The sequence below is a fragment of the Dasypus novemcinctus genome, chromosome 12 (assembly GCF_030445035.2).
Source record: "Dasypus novemcinctus isolate mDasNov1 chromosome 12, mDasNov1.1.hap2, whole genome shotgun sequence".
Taxonomy (NCBI): domain Eukaryota; kingdom Metazoa; phylum Chordata; class Mammalia; order Cingulata; family Dasypodidae; genus Dasypus; species Dasypus novemcinctus.
This window is the reverse complement of record NC_080684.1, coordinates 56,390,825-56,405,146: the sequence shown is the minus strand read 5'-3', so window position 1 is coordinate 56,405,146 and position 14,322 is coordinate 56,390,825. Positions and strand designations below refer to the sequence as shown.

Genomic DNA, 14,322 nt, shown 5'->3' with positions numbered 1-14,322 from the left:
CCTCACTAAAAACGTTACAGATAATTTAACAAACAATGGTAGCTGAATGACTTGTCCATCTTACTTTCTTACACTTGCTATTTTTCCTCTACTTATTATTTCATGCTCTCTAATGATATTTTATGTGTTCTACAAGTTAGTGCCTTTCTATAATAGGATGCGGCCTTCTTAAAAAGGGAGTTGTTGAAGAATGGAAAACAATTGTTTTTCTTCATTTAACTTGGGAAAAATCTATAATGCTTTTTAAAGAAGCAAAATGTAAATAAATGCATAAATAAATATACTGATACCACTGATAACCTCCAAAGATATAAATGTGAATGAGATATTGTTAATTTCTTCCAGGAACTCCCAATGAAGTAGAGAAGACAAACAGAAATAATTTAATCTGATAAAATAAAATAAAAACCTAGTAAAGTACTTTAGGAAGGAATACATGCAAGAGAAGAAAGAATAAAGAAAGAAGGAAGAAAGCATGGAGGGAGTGAGGAAAGAAAGAAAAAAGAGATGACAATCACTAAGTAGACTTAAAGATTTCAAGAAAGGCTTTATAAGAAAGTGAAAACGACTGATTCTGAAAAAGATTAGTATACTACTGAGGCTAAAATTTTTGAGTTAAGGATATATTAATTTAAGAAATGCCATGTACAACCGAACACAAATAAATTAAAAAGTGCATGAGGAAGTCTATGTAAACAATAAGTTAATATGGCTGGATTTTATCAGGATACCAAGTGACCAGGAATGATTAAGCTAAAGTTTAGACTGGAGCCAAGTAATAAATGAACTTATATTTCACCAGGTTGGTGATTGGAGCCACAGAATGATGGTACAGCTTGGGAATGAAAATGTCTGAGAGGCAGTTTAGAGAAAGATAACCATAGTAAAAGACCAAAATAGACCAGAAGGAAGGGAGACTATAGCACACTATTATATTACATCATCTTGATGATAGTATTTTTCCCAATTAGGGAATTTGACATTAGGGGATGTGAAAAAGTCTATTAGAACAAAATATGGATAATCCATTTGATCAAGCTGATAGTGCAGAAAAAATAGTTTATAAATAATAGAGTAACTATAGTGGAATTTTAAAGAATGGAAGGACTCATATTTTGTGTCTCATAATCATTTTTAAAATCTCTTTTGAAATATGTCTATGTATTAGCAGGCTAATATATTTCTGTTTCTGCATTAGCTTTCTTCATATTAAATAAGCAAGATTAACTGAATCCTTCTATTATTTTTTCTTTTTAAATCATAGTCTCTTTTTGAAATCTGTCTTTAAATTCTCTACTTTCCAAATTCAGCTATACATACATTCACATGTAATGAAATACAGTGCAACATAATACATTTGAAAAGCCAAAATATCATCATGCTATTCTGAATCAAATACGTAAAAATCAATGTTTTGTGACTAGCTAAAAATGTGTTAGCCATCAAAATCTTTAACCTCTACTCTTTGTGTAAAACCAAGATTTAGGTTTATTTTTGTTATAAAAAGTGAGTGTACACGGATTTTAAATGGACTGAGAAATAGAACAGATGTTATAAATATGTCTAATTCTAAATGCCATTAGTGAATTCTATAATATTTGTAAGGCAACACTTTTTTGATCAGCTAGGGGAGGAAATGTAAGAATTTGACATAAGGTAACACAAAGTGGTCTAATTTTCCACTCTGTGCCACATGGTGATAGACCTCATAATTCATATGGGGAGGAAGATACAACCTAGGCAGAAGTCTGAAACTAGATAAACCCTCCTGTATTAACAGAAGTGCCAATTAGAGAACATGTATTATCAAGAAGAAATCATGAATGCATGCTTGCATACTTAAGAAGGAAAGTAATTTGGCTTAAGAGGATTAGAAATCTCAAGGTCCTAGTTAAAAGTAATTCAAGCACAGAGCAAAATAAACAAGTGTAATATTACTGGAGGTTTATGAACAAAAAAGTCAGAAGGAAAGAAACAATGCGATGATTGACGCAAAGCTTTGTTCATAAAGCGCCTGAAAAATGTATGTCTCATAGAGGGGAGCAAACAAAGCTTTGTGTTCAACTTTTGTGGCTTAACCTTTGTTCTAGTTTGATTTTTTTTATGTGTTTCTTTTCCTTAGGAATGTCAAATAATTTATTATATTGATACCACAACAATTGATGCACAGCTAAAGTATTCTAAAAAATAAACTTTGCAACAACTGCAATACATTGATCCTTGATTTCATTGGCTCTGTGTGGTTTATTTATGAATCAAGGTTCAATACAGTTTCAATTAATTGGGACCCATGTGTTATTTGTAAAGTGTGCTTATGTTTCACCAAAGGACAACAAATCCATAGACGCAAAAATATATTATTCTTCCTTCTCTTTGATGATAGGGACTCTCCCAATTTCCCCCATGTATAAAAAGTATAAAGTAGAGATAATATATCACCTCTATCTCAAAATTGCTCTGAAAAATTGGAAAATTAAAAAATAATTCAGTGAAAATATTTTAACATTGTAAAACACTATTTAAATGCATTCAGTATTTGTAGTACCAAATGTTTAACACTATGAATAGCAATACTTCATATGAAATGCAGTAGGGATTAATATACCTAATTATATTATGCAAATTAAATTTATACTAAGCACAGGTTATCTCAGGATTTTAAAAGTAAATTCCTTATATTAGCTTATTTTTTTCTATTTGAAAATTACTACTAAAATATAGTAAAATATTATGAATATAATCAATTATATGGATCACTAGTTGTCATTCATTTCATTTATCTGATACCAATATTATCATCAATAATGCTATTACTTCAGCTTTTAATCTTTCTATAATTATATTATTAAATATCAATAAAATTATCAAATTGTTGTATATATTTTTCTATTGGGTCCTGAAAATTAAGAGTAACATTAGAAAAAATATTGGTGTTATTTTAAAATCCTTTTACATTTCTCATAAGCTTCTGATAGGTCCATATATTTATTTTTTATTTATTTATTTTTTTCCCTCTTTATTTTTTTAAATGTTATATTAAAAAAATATGAGGCCTCCATATACCCCACACCCACCTCACCTCACTCCTCCCACATCAACAACCTCTATTCATCATCATGGGACATTCATTGCATTTGGTGAATACATTTTGGAGCACTGCTGCACCACATGGATAATGGTTTACATTGTAGTTTACACTCTTCTCCAGTCCACCCAGTGGACCATGGCAGGACATACAATGTCCAACATTTGTCCCTGCAGTACCACCCAGGACAACACCAAGTCCTGAAAATGCCCCCATGTCATATCTCTTCTTCCCTCTCCTTACCCTTAGCAGCTACCGGGGCCACTTTCTCTACATCAGTGCTACTAATTGATTCCATTACTAATCATAATAGTTCCACAGTACAATATCAGTAAGTCCACTCTAGTCCATACTCTATTCCTCCATCCTGTGGATGGTTATGTCCACTCCACTTCTATATTGCATGGGGCTTAGATTTAACATGGATGATGGATGCAATTCTCCTGCTTGCAGTTGTAGGCACTCTTGGCTCCCTGGTGTGGTGGTTGACCTTCTTCACCTCCCTGTTAGCTGGCCGGGGTAAGTCCAATAAGCCAGAGGGTAGGAGTTGCAAGTCTATTAAGGCTCAGGGCCTGGTTGTCACATGGACTGTCCAGAGATTCAGGTCTCCTGAGTATACACCAACCCCAGCACCAACGACAGGTCCAGTAAAAGTGACAGAAGAGGCATGTGTAGAAAGGTCACATCTGAGTCCAACTCCATATATTTATGACTAAACTTAAGAAAAAAAAATATTTAGTTTTATAATAATAAAGTATAAAGAAGTATATCCTTATTTTGTGATAAGCTGTTTATGGTATCATTAGCTACTCTAATAAACAAATGAAGCTTTCAATAGATGCTCTTTGCTAATGTATTTTGCTGGTTAGTGAAGAGTGTAATGCATTTCATGACTGTAAAACTGTAAAGCAATAACTTTGTAAAAGTCAGAAATCTTAGGCTATTGTGATTGTTTTATGTTGTATAGTAAAGGCAATACAAATATTGAGCTTTCTCTGTGCCTCAGGGCAATTTGTAAATCATTTCTATTTGTAATGCTTGATAAATATCATTTCCCACTCTGTATCTGTCCTAGGCTGCCTTGGTTTGCATGTTTCTACTTCCTCCTTCAATTAGATTGCTTTTTTACCTTATGTTCAAAATCATGGTTACATATTCCTGGTCCTTCTCTAAATTAGCAATCCTATTTGGATTGTTACTTTTCTATAATTCATCCCAGCCCTGTTTATTCAATGTGTAGGGTAAACTATTTCGAAGTTCATAAATTCTTTCATGGTTTGTCCCACTTTGTGTTGGTCTATTATTTGGATACCCTAAAGATAGAAAAATAGCAGTGTACCACAAATATCACTATACATTAGATGAATAGCTGAAATTTGCCATAAATGTTTATTTACTTTTTAGACAACGAATAAATTTGGCATTTCATTATGTCATTTGTGCTGTTGCTGCTAGCCAGTCATTTCAGCTAAAATTAAATCTGTAGATAATGTAAAGCAAAGCTATGTTATTTTAAGTAGTTTACATATGTAAGTCAGGTATTTTGACATAATTATTACACCCTAATGATGAATTAAAATTGGATAACTATGTAAGCCCGATGGTGTTAATTCAGCTCTGCAAATATGTAAAGTTTAAAGGGCTAATAACTTAAGCTATTTCAAGACATAATGTGAAGAGTTAACCTTTTTGATGAAAAGGGGGAAATAAACATTCTTAGTGCTTCTAAAACAGCTATAGAGTATTTTTACTTACATCCCTCCATTGTCAATATTTTGATCTGTGATCTCTGAAAGACCCTTCCCTGGCTGCCTTTCATGTGCTCTCTCTCAAGAGTAACCTATTTTGAAAAGATACATAGAGGAAAATTGGATTTGGATGAGAGAGTATGTAAGTACTTATGGATCTGAGTTAGACAAAGGAAGGAATTACAGTTAGATATGGCTCTGGGAAAACAGATTCTGTTAGTAACAAAGAGAAAAAAATAGCCAAGAAGAGAATCTCAAGAATAATGACTTTCAATTTATCAACTATTACAAAAGACTGATTAATAGCAGAGCATTGATTAGATTTTTATACATCTGTATTTATTGATTAGCAAAGTACATAAACTTTTTTTCAGCTTCACAATCCCATAAGAGCTAAATTTATTTTTCATACAGTTTCATAGTTTACTCAGCGTGAGTCCCTCACCCAGAATATCTGGGATAATCAACTCATATGAACTGGTGTTTATTCTATAAGAACTAAATTACACAATTAAAATGATGCTGTGAGACCCCTTGCTTCCCATATCTCTCAAAATCTTAACCAGTTTTTCAAGATTTCGCCTACATTCCATTTCCATCATAACTATTTAACTGGCCATTCCAACCAACATATATGATCTCTTATTTCTCTAAATTGATAAGACATCTATTTCTTGCATCATACTATTTAATATTATGCCCTACTTTGTAAGGTTTAAATAATGCTTAGACAACATATTAAGGGTATACATATTTATATTTCCCTCTGCTGCAGCCCAGATGATATTATACTTTCCAACAGTTCAGACTGTGATTCACATTTCACTTTTATGTCCCTGGGGTTAATAGAACTCTGTAAACACAACAGGCACTACTTCTTGAGCTTTACTATTGGTGTCAGAAACATGAGTTTGTCATTAGTTATATGACAAGGCAAATCAACTAATTCCTTAGCTTTATTTTTTATGTCAAAGATATAATAATATAAAATTCAAAGGATTATGGGAGTAAAAAAAATTCTGTGTTGGGAATAGTACTTAAAATTATAAAACATCACAAAACATTAGTTACTCTAACGAAAATTATGGCTAAATGGATGAAAGAGTGCTCACTTCTGGACCGGCTTACTTAGAAACGGATACTAGAAATCTGGAGCAGCATAGCTTACTTCAATAAATATCCATCTCAAACCTGCTTGGTCCATTCACACCTTAAATTTAAAAAGAGATTGTTTTCCATCAGTTCTGCAGCAGTTCCTTGTTGAAGATGTTTGGTTCTGTTGCCCATAGCAACTTCAGAGTTTCCTATTTTCCATTTCTCAAGAGCAGATTCAAAACTAGAAAACCACGTGTAATTTGGCAGGTGTATGCCCTAATTTCATACACTTGTAAGAATTTAGCTTTCATGCTCATCAACCCAGCTGCCAAACTTCTTGGTATGGCTTTTATTAATATAACTTTAATAAGGAATTTAGAGTTGCAATTTATCCATCATTTTATATTACATAATATTATACATATACATATATAAATTTATGTTTGGTAAACGGAACAATTGCTGGAAAGAAAAAGATTAATCTGCCCATGGAGTCCCAGGTCTTATATTAGAATAGGAATTACAAGGGTAAATGGTGAAATTTTCTTTGTTTAATTAAATGGTAGGAGGTGACTGCTTTTCCCATTCTCTTCTTTAGATTGTCTCCCTGAAAACATAATGGGTCCAAAAAAGCCTGGAGTTTTCATTTTACAATGTAGGGTAGAGGGTCTTCTGACCCTTAAAACTGTGGACAGATACCTCCAAAATTAATTCAGGAGTCTGTCATGAGGTGGACAGGAGACAATCAAAAGGTACAAACCTTTGTCTCTGAAGGCAAAAAATGGAAGATTTAAAAAAAATAAATTTTATTTTTTATAGCAGTTTTAGGTTTACAGGAAAATTGTGCAGAAAGTACAGAGTTCTCATGAAAGTGCCCTCCCCACCCCTTCACAGTTTCTCCTATTACTAGCATATTGCATTATTGTGGTGAATTTATTATAATTAATGAACAAATGATATATTATTACTCACTGAAGTCCACATTTTACACTAGAGTTCATTCTTTTTTGTTGTACAGTTCTTTGGGTTTTGATGTTGAATAAGAGAGGTGTACTTGTTCCTATTTTAGAAGGAATGCATGTACTTTCTCACCATTAAGTATATTAGCTGTAGATTTTTCTAGACCTTCTCTATCAAGTTGAGGAAGAAATGAGGAATTACTCTCTATTCCTAGTTTTTTTTTTGAGTCTTTTTATTAGCAAAGTTAAAGAATTTGAATTCTTTTTCTTCATTAGCCTGGCTAGTTGTACAGTTCTTTGGGTTTTGATGTTGAACCGGAGAGGTTAACTTGTTCCTATTTTAGAAGGAGTGCGTGTACTTTCTCACCATGTAGTATATTAGCTGTAGACTTTTCTAGACCTTCTTTATCAAGTTGAGTAAGAAATGAGGAATAGCCCTAGTTTTTTTTTTTTTTTTTGAGTCTTTTTATTAGCAAAATTAAAGAGTTTGAATCCTTTTTCTTCATTAGCCTGGCTAGAAGTTGATCAATTTTGTTGATCTTTTCAGAGAATCATCTTTTGATTTCATTGAATTTTCCCTAATGTTGTCTGTTTTCAACCTCATTAAATTCTTCTCTAATTTCATTATTTCTTTTCTTCTTCTTACTTTGGATTTAATTTGCTCTTCTTTTTCTAGTTTCCTAAGGTGGAAACTTAGATGACCGATTTTTGATGTTTTGTCCTTTCTAATATATGCATTCATTGCCACAAATTTCCCTTTAAGCATACCTTTGCTTTATCACACAAATATTGATAAGTTGTATTTTCATTTTTATTTAGTTCAAAGCATTGTTTTTATTTTCTCCTGAGAATTTTTTTTTTGCTGTATGTTATTTAGAAGTGTTTTATTAAACTCTAAATATTTTGGTATTATTTAAGCTATCTTTCTGAATTGATTTCTAGTTTAATTCCACTGTGGTCTGAGAATATACTTTGTATGACCTCTATTATTTTAAATTTGTTCTGCTCAGTTTTATGGTCCAAGATGTAAGTTTATCTTAATGAATGTTGCATGTGTGCTTAAGAAGTATATATATTCTCTTGTTATTAGATTAAGTGTTCTATAAATGTCATTCAGGTCCATTTAATTGATGGTGTTGTAGTTTAACTATATTCTAACTGATTCAGCTTGCTGGATCTATCAATTTTTGTCAAAGTTTGTATTAAGTCTCCAACTACAAAAGTGGATTTGTGTATTCCTCCTTGCAGATCTATCAGCTTTGTCAGACGTATTTTGACACTCTATTGTTAGGCATATGCAAATTCAAAATTGTTATAACTTCTTGGAGAATTGACCCACTTATTATTTTGTAATGTCCCTCTTTTCCCTGATAACTTTCTTTGCTCTAAAATGAACTTTGTCTAAATTCACATTTCAGAGTCCAAATTTCTTTTTATTAGCTTTGGCATAATAAAACTTTCTTTCTTCATCCATTTATATTTAATATGTCTCTATATTTTAAATGGGTTTCCAGTAGAAAACATACAGTTAAGTTATATACACACACACACTCTGTTAATCTCTGTCTTTTGGTATATTTACACCATTCACATTTAAAGTGAATATAGTAGTATTAATATCTACCGTATCCATATTTGCAACTGTTTTTTATTCATTACCTTTTCTCTTTGTTTCATTTTTTCGTCATTTTAACTGAGCTTTAACATGTCTTCATTTTTGCTCTTACCATATGAATTATACTTCTGTTTTAAACTCCTTTAGTGATTTCCACAGAATCTGCAAGTACTTTCACAACTAATCTAATATTACTTGCAAATAACACTGTATCATTTTATGGAGAGTACAGGTACCTTATAATAGAATATTGTCAATGTTTCCTCCTGTCCCTTATAACATTGCTTTCACACACTTCACTTATTGATAAGTTGCTGTTATCCAATATGATGTTGTAATTATTATTTTGAAAAACTTATCTGCTAGTCAATTAAGAATAAGAAAATTAAAAGATTTTGTTTTATTTTATCTTCATTTCTTCTCTCCCTTTATTATTTTTTCCCTCCCTTTTCTTGCTTAAGAATTTCTATTTTCCCCAACAAAACTGTATCTCAACCAATTCTCCTGTAAGATCAGAGTCATTGTAATAATCATATATATTTTAATTGAGGCCTAGAAGGAAAGCAGGAATAAAAACAATTTATAAGTAGAAAGAGATAGACATAAATAAGTTGGCCCTAGAACCTGTTTTCAGGTGTTTATAAATTAATGCATATAAATAGTCTTAGTCATTTTGAGTTGGATATTTTTTGGAGATGGACAGTTTACGTTGAAACCTCTTTTGATTGGGCAGGTTTACATTTGGAGAATGCGTAAATGTGAGTACAAAAGACACGGTTGATATTGATGTTCAAGTTTGTCCATCAGCCATCTTACTTGAGCTGAGAATTAACTACCTGATGGTTGCTAGACTCTTGATGACATTTAAATGTGCCAACATCTGAAGAGCAGGGATCCTCTTGCAGAGGGGCTGTAGTAAGAGCTGCAGACCCACTGCCAGGTCCATAATCTGGAAAGCAGAAGGTCCATTATTTTGGCCATTTCTGCCTTGTTAGTATTGTAACGTGACTTTTTCTTGAAGAAGAAAATTCTGGTTATGATTGTGGAGTGTTTCAGCCTCTTTGAGGAAAATTTAAGGCTCAATTTTAAAAACAAATCATGGATAGATTTTTTTTTTAAAAATTATTAGATAAAATATTTTTGAAAATGTATAAAGATTATAATGCTTTCATTGCTGAACTAATCTATAAGAATTAATACCAGAAGATATTAATCATTTAATGGTCATCACATTTGTATACAATTTTAAGTTTTAATTTATGGATGATTAATTTATTCCATATTTATAATTAAAATAATGTAATAAGAAAGAAAATTACTCCGAGATTCTGATGTCGGTTGTCTTAATGGCCCATATTAATTGATAAAATGAGTAAATAAGTGAAGAATAATAATCTGCTATTACAAACCTCTATTAATACAGATTTTTTAAAAATTAGAAAGTTAATTATCACTTAATTTTTTTAAAAGTATTATATTTTAATGGATGGAATAAGTATGCATAAGATAAAAATATAGAGCATTACTAAAATTTAATTTAAATATTAAGTCAAATTACATAACAGAAAAAAATATTTATAAACTAATTTGCCTAGTACATTATTTTTAAGCTATTTGATATTCCTTATAATGGTGCAGAGGACATTGATATCTTTCAAGAATGGAGTACCAGCTTATGAAAACAAAGATGACTACGGAACTTTTCACCCACCACGAGATGTATTTTAAACAACTGATAGTTAGACAGGATTTTTAACAAGCATAAACTCACAAACTACATTATGAATGAAATTATAAAGACTTCATTGCTTTCATTAGTTTTCTCCTCCCCAAATCTCAGGAATTTGCTTTAGGTGTCATCCATCAGAATCATCTATGGAGGAAAGGTCACAGATCTAATTCTTCCTTTTGGATCAGAGGACATTAACATCTAATATACAATGTGAGATACCATATATAATAATTAGGATGTAATTATGTTCATATATTTCCTTATAGATGTCTTTAGGCATTAGCTGTTTTACATTTCGAGAAATCACAGTGGACGCTGTTTCTATGGCGACCAGGAGGGGTGCATTTACAGAGATAGTTAAAGACTATAAAAGGAATAAGAAACTAAGCCAGAATTGCCAGCTGGTCTGATAAAGTCCCTGTGCCCATCAGTATTTTTCAGTTATCCCAATGCTAAAGATTGTGTTCTCCATTAGGAACAAAGCAATTAATATAAATTATTTAACAAGAATAATACAATTTAATTAATTTTTAGTCTCTTTTAATCTATTAATTGCTGCAGTCCTACATTCCTGATAAAATATACAAAAGACAAAAGGATTTGGAAATGGAAAAGAAGTTTCTTATTTTAAACGGAAGGCACTTTGAAAAAACTCTTCCCTCAAACATTACTGAAATGCTCACTGATATATTATAGTACAGGAAAAACCAAACAGTGTTTAAAATGGCAATGCAATGGGAAATTGCCATGTTCTCTGAACCCTCACAGACTCATGTAACAGAACATGGGCCTTAATCCTTTTGTTTTCCTTTGGTTTGTTTGTTTTTATAATTATTTGCTGGAAGTGAAATCTTCCTCCTTCCTAACTTGTCAAAATGATCTGCTAAGAGAGAGAGAGAAAAAAGAGGGTATTATAGTGTCATATGACCTAAAATTAAGTAAAAGAAGAATTAGAGGATGAAATGAGGATTTAGGAAATTATTAATTTCTTATAGAGGAAATGACAATTTTTGGTGAGAAACCTTTGTCACTCACTTTTCTTTTTCAGCCATGTAATTGACTGTTTACCTTAATAGCCTTGCTAATTTTGAGATGGATAGCAACAATCTTCAGTGAGCTAGAGTTTATAGAATGCAGATATTTATTTAAATTGTGTATATATATATTTGTAAAAGTAAAAGGTAAAAAAAATATATTATTTTTAACAAGTTCATGATACCATTTGTTCCTAAAGGTCATTCTCAAATGGATGAAAATTGCAAAAGGTTTTTGTCCAATTCCTTTATTTCTGTATGCTTCCAACATTAAACATCTAACAGAAACTCATCTTTTCCCTGTCCAGCAAGTTTAACTCCCTGGTTGACAGAGCTGAGAAACACATAAAAATGGTCATTTATGCAAATTTTCTAATTAAACAAAGGAAATCCAAAGGCATTCACTTGCCACTGAATATTCTGGCATATTTTTTAACTGTATTGGATGTAATTGTGTAGGTCAGCAAATATTCAATGGCACATCTGAGAGCAACATCTATTAAAGAGCAGACACCTCTGTTTTCCTTGGAAGATTCTGAAGTAATTAAGTTAGTAAATCATCACCTAGTCAGGATATCAGGCTCCCACAGCTACTCTCCTTGATCTTCACCTTAATTATGTACTTGTTGATCCCTGACAATAAAATGTACTGACATGCATTTGCCTCTGACTACTCTATTCTGGAGATTCTTAACAAGCTCTTCCTGATTTGATGTTTTTATTCTTATTCCCTATGTTTCATAGACATATGTTTCCAGAGAGGTGTCTGCCATAGTCTGCAACCTCCTAGAGGTTAAGCTATTTACAATAAATTCTCATTACTCAGTTGCCACCAGAGTGGCATTTGAAATCAGGCAGTAAATCAATGCTTAATGTCATGACGAAGATGATGGTTAGTTTATATTTTGCTTGAAGTATAAACATATTATCTGTAGAGAAGACAGACAGTATCTTTTTGGAAAAAATGCATGCTCATGTATATATGATGCCCCCACAAACAATAAGTAATGTCTTTGATAACACATTTTAGCTTACCACAAACACCTATCATGACAACAAATATGCTTGAATAATACAAAAAAAGAGAATTCATATGTAACACCATAAATTACCACCCCCTACACAAAGGAATATAAAATTATTGATTATCCATTATAGTGATATTTTTATAATTTGGAGGTAGTTTTTATTTCTTTTATTTCTTTCTATATACTATTTGACTTTCTAATATTTGTTTATATGCACACTTATTTTTGCATTAGAATGAAGAAAAAATGTGAATCCATTATTCAATTAGATGAAATATGACATGACATATTATAATTCAATCTTCTACTAGGTAAGTATTACTTAAATTATCTGTAGGACATTCACAATATTCTCTTCCTGAGAAATGATACTATCATAGAACGAAGTAAGAAAAGTATATGAGAAAAAATAAGGTTATCAGAGTCCTTATTATTTGCTTTGTTTATGGAATAATCAGATGTGGGGAGCATAATACTATATCACTCAAATCTATAGAGTGAATAGATGAGGACATCCTACAAATAAGAAGAATATGGCATTCCTAACACTTATACCATACCCATCCTTGAGAGAAGTGGCCTGTGTCCTCAAGGCTTGTCTCAACATTCTGAAAAAATATAGAGTGACAAAATATAGCAACATAAAAATTAGCCTTGAACCTTAACTAGTGATTTAATTTATTTCACCAGCTATCCTTTCCTATATAATGTGTACGTGGAGAAAAAAATCAGCTGAGCTGTCCAGAAACATCTGGATGTTATGGTATCCAACAAATATAATAGCCACAGCTAATGAGCCTAAAGATGGGAAAAGCAGTACCTGGTTGCTGTTTCAGCCTTCAGCCAATGAATATAAATAGGCTTTCTTTGATCTTTTGTCCTACTAAAATGTAATCCACTTTATTGAACTGGTGAATTACATTAACCATTTTGACATTATTTCTTTATAAATCTAACATGGTGTCCTTGTTCTGTTCTTCCTCTCTCTGTATTAGAAACATGAAAATAAAATGATAGAATTTGTTTAAACTCAGTGTGTCTGATGATTGAATAAAATAATTTACATAGGAAACTCCATATTTATATATAAGAGTTGTGTCTAGCACATATTAGTGGATTAAATTTAAGAAATCGTGTGACAAAAAAGAATGTAGGTCTTCCATTTCATGGCAAAGGTCATTTCTTCATACAAAATGGACTTAACTATGTGGAACAGAGCTCTCCACAAAATAGATGGCAGAATATTGAAAGGAAAAAAAAAAAAAAAAGATTCTGAGAGGAAAAAATAGTTGCCATAAAATTCAGACACTAAATTTCCTGCATTTTTCAAGTCTTCACACAGAAACTACTTAATTTATTTTGCTGATAATTATTCCAAATGTGAATATTAGGTTTCCAAGCACTTAAATCAGAGAAAGTAAAGTAGAATATGTTTGTGCAGAGATTACAAGCTCAAATGTTACTAGCTTCAGGTAGATCATATAAATGACTGAAGAGGTCAGCTAAAAAGAACATTTGCCACTTATATGTAGTCAAATTCAATTATTTGCTAAAACAAAATAAAGTATCTCTTTGGGCATCACAAATTAATAATACATCTATGGGCTGGGTCTGTCTATGCATGAATATTTGCAGCCTAAAAGGGAACTGATGAAAGCTGGCATAGATCACAGTGTAAGGCTATTTTTCTAATAACTTTATGCTTGAAGAGGTGAAGAATAAAGAAGCTACAGAGAATCCCAACTCATAAAAAAGTTTAAAAAAATAAAAACAAACCTACGATCATTTTTTTAAAAGGTTTATTTATTTATTTATTTTTCTCCCCTTCTCCCCCCATCCTGCCCGGGGTTTTCTGTTCTCTGTGTCTATTTGCTGCTTCTTCTTCTTTGTCTGCTTCTGTGGTCAATGGCACAGGAGTCTGTGTTTCTTTTTTTTTGTTGCGTCATCTTGCAGTGTCAGTTCTCCGTGTGGGCAGTGCCATTCCTGGGCAGGCTGCACTTTTCTTTCACGGTGGGCAGCTCTCCTT

At 31.8% G+C, this 14,322-nt stretch overlaps 1 long non-coding RNA gene across 1 annotated transcript; it reads left to right on the top strand.

Annotated features, from left to right (window-relative positions):
- Positions 1-6,158: 6,158 nt before the first annotated feature.
- On the top strand, positions 6,159-13,256 carry LOC131280754 (uncharacterized). The gene is made up of 4 exons (XR_009188447.1): positions 6,159-6,268; positions 10,343-10,444; positions 12,531-12,607; positions 12,987-13,256. It is a non-coding gene; the product is annotated as an uncharacterized lncRNA (long non-coding RNA).
- Positions 13,257-14,322: the final 1,066 nt, after the last annotated feature.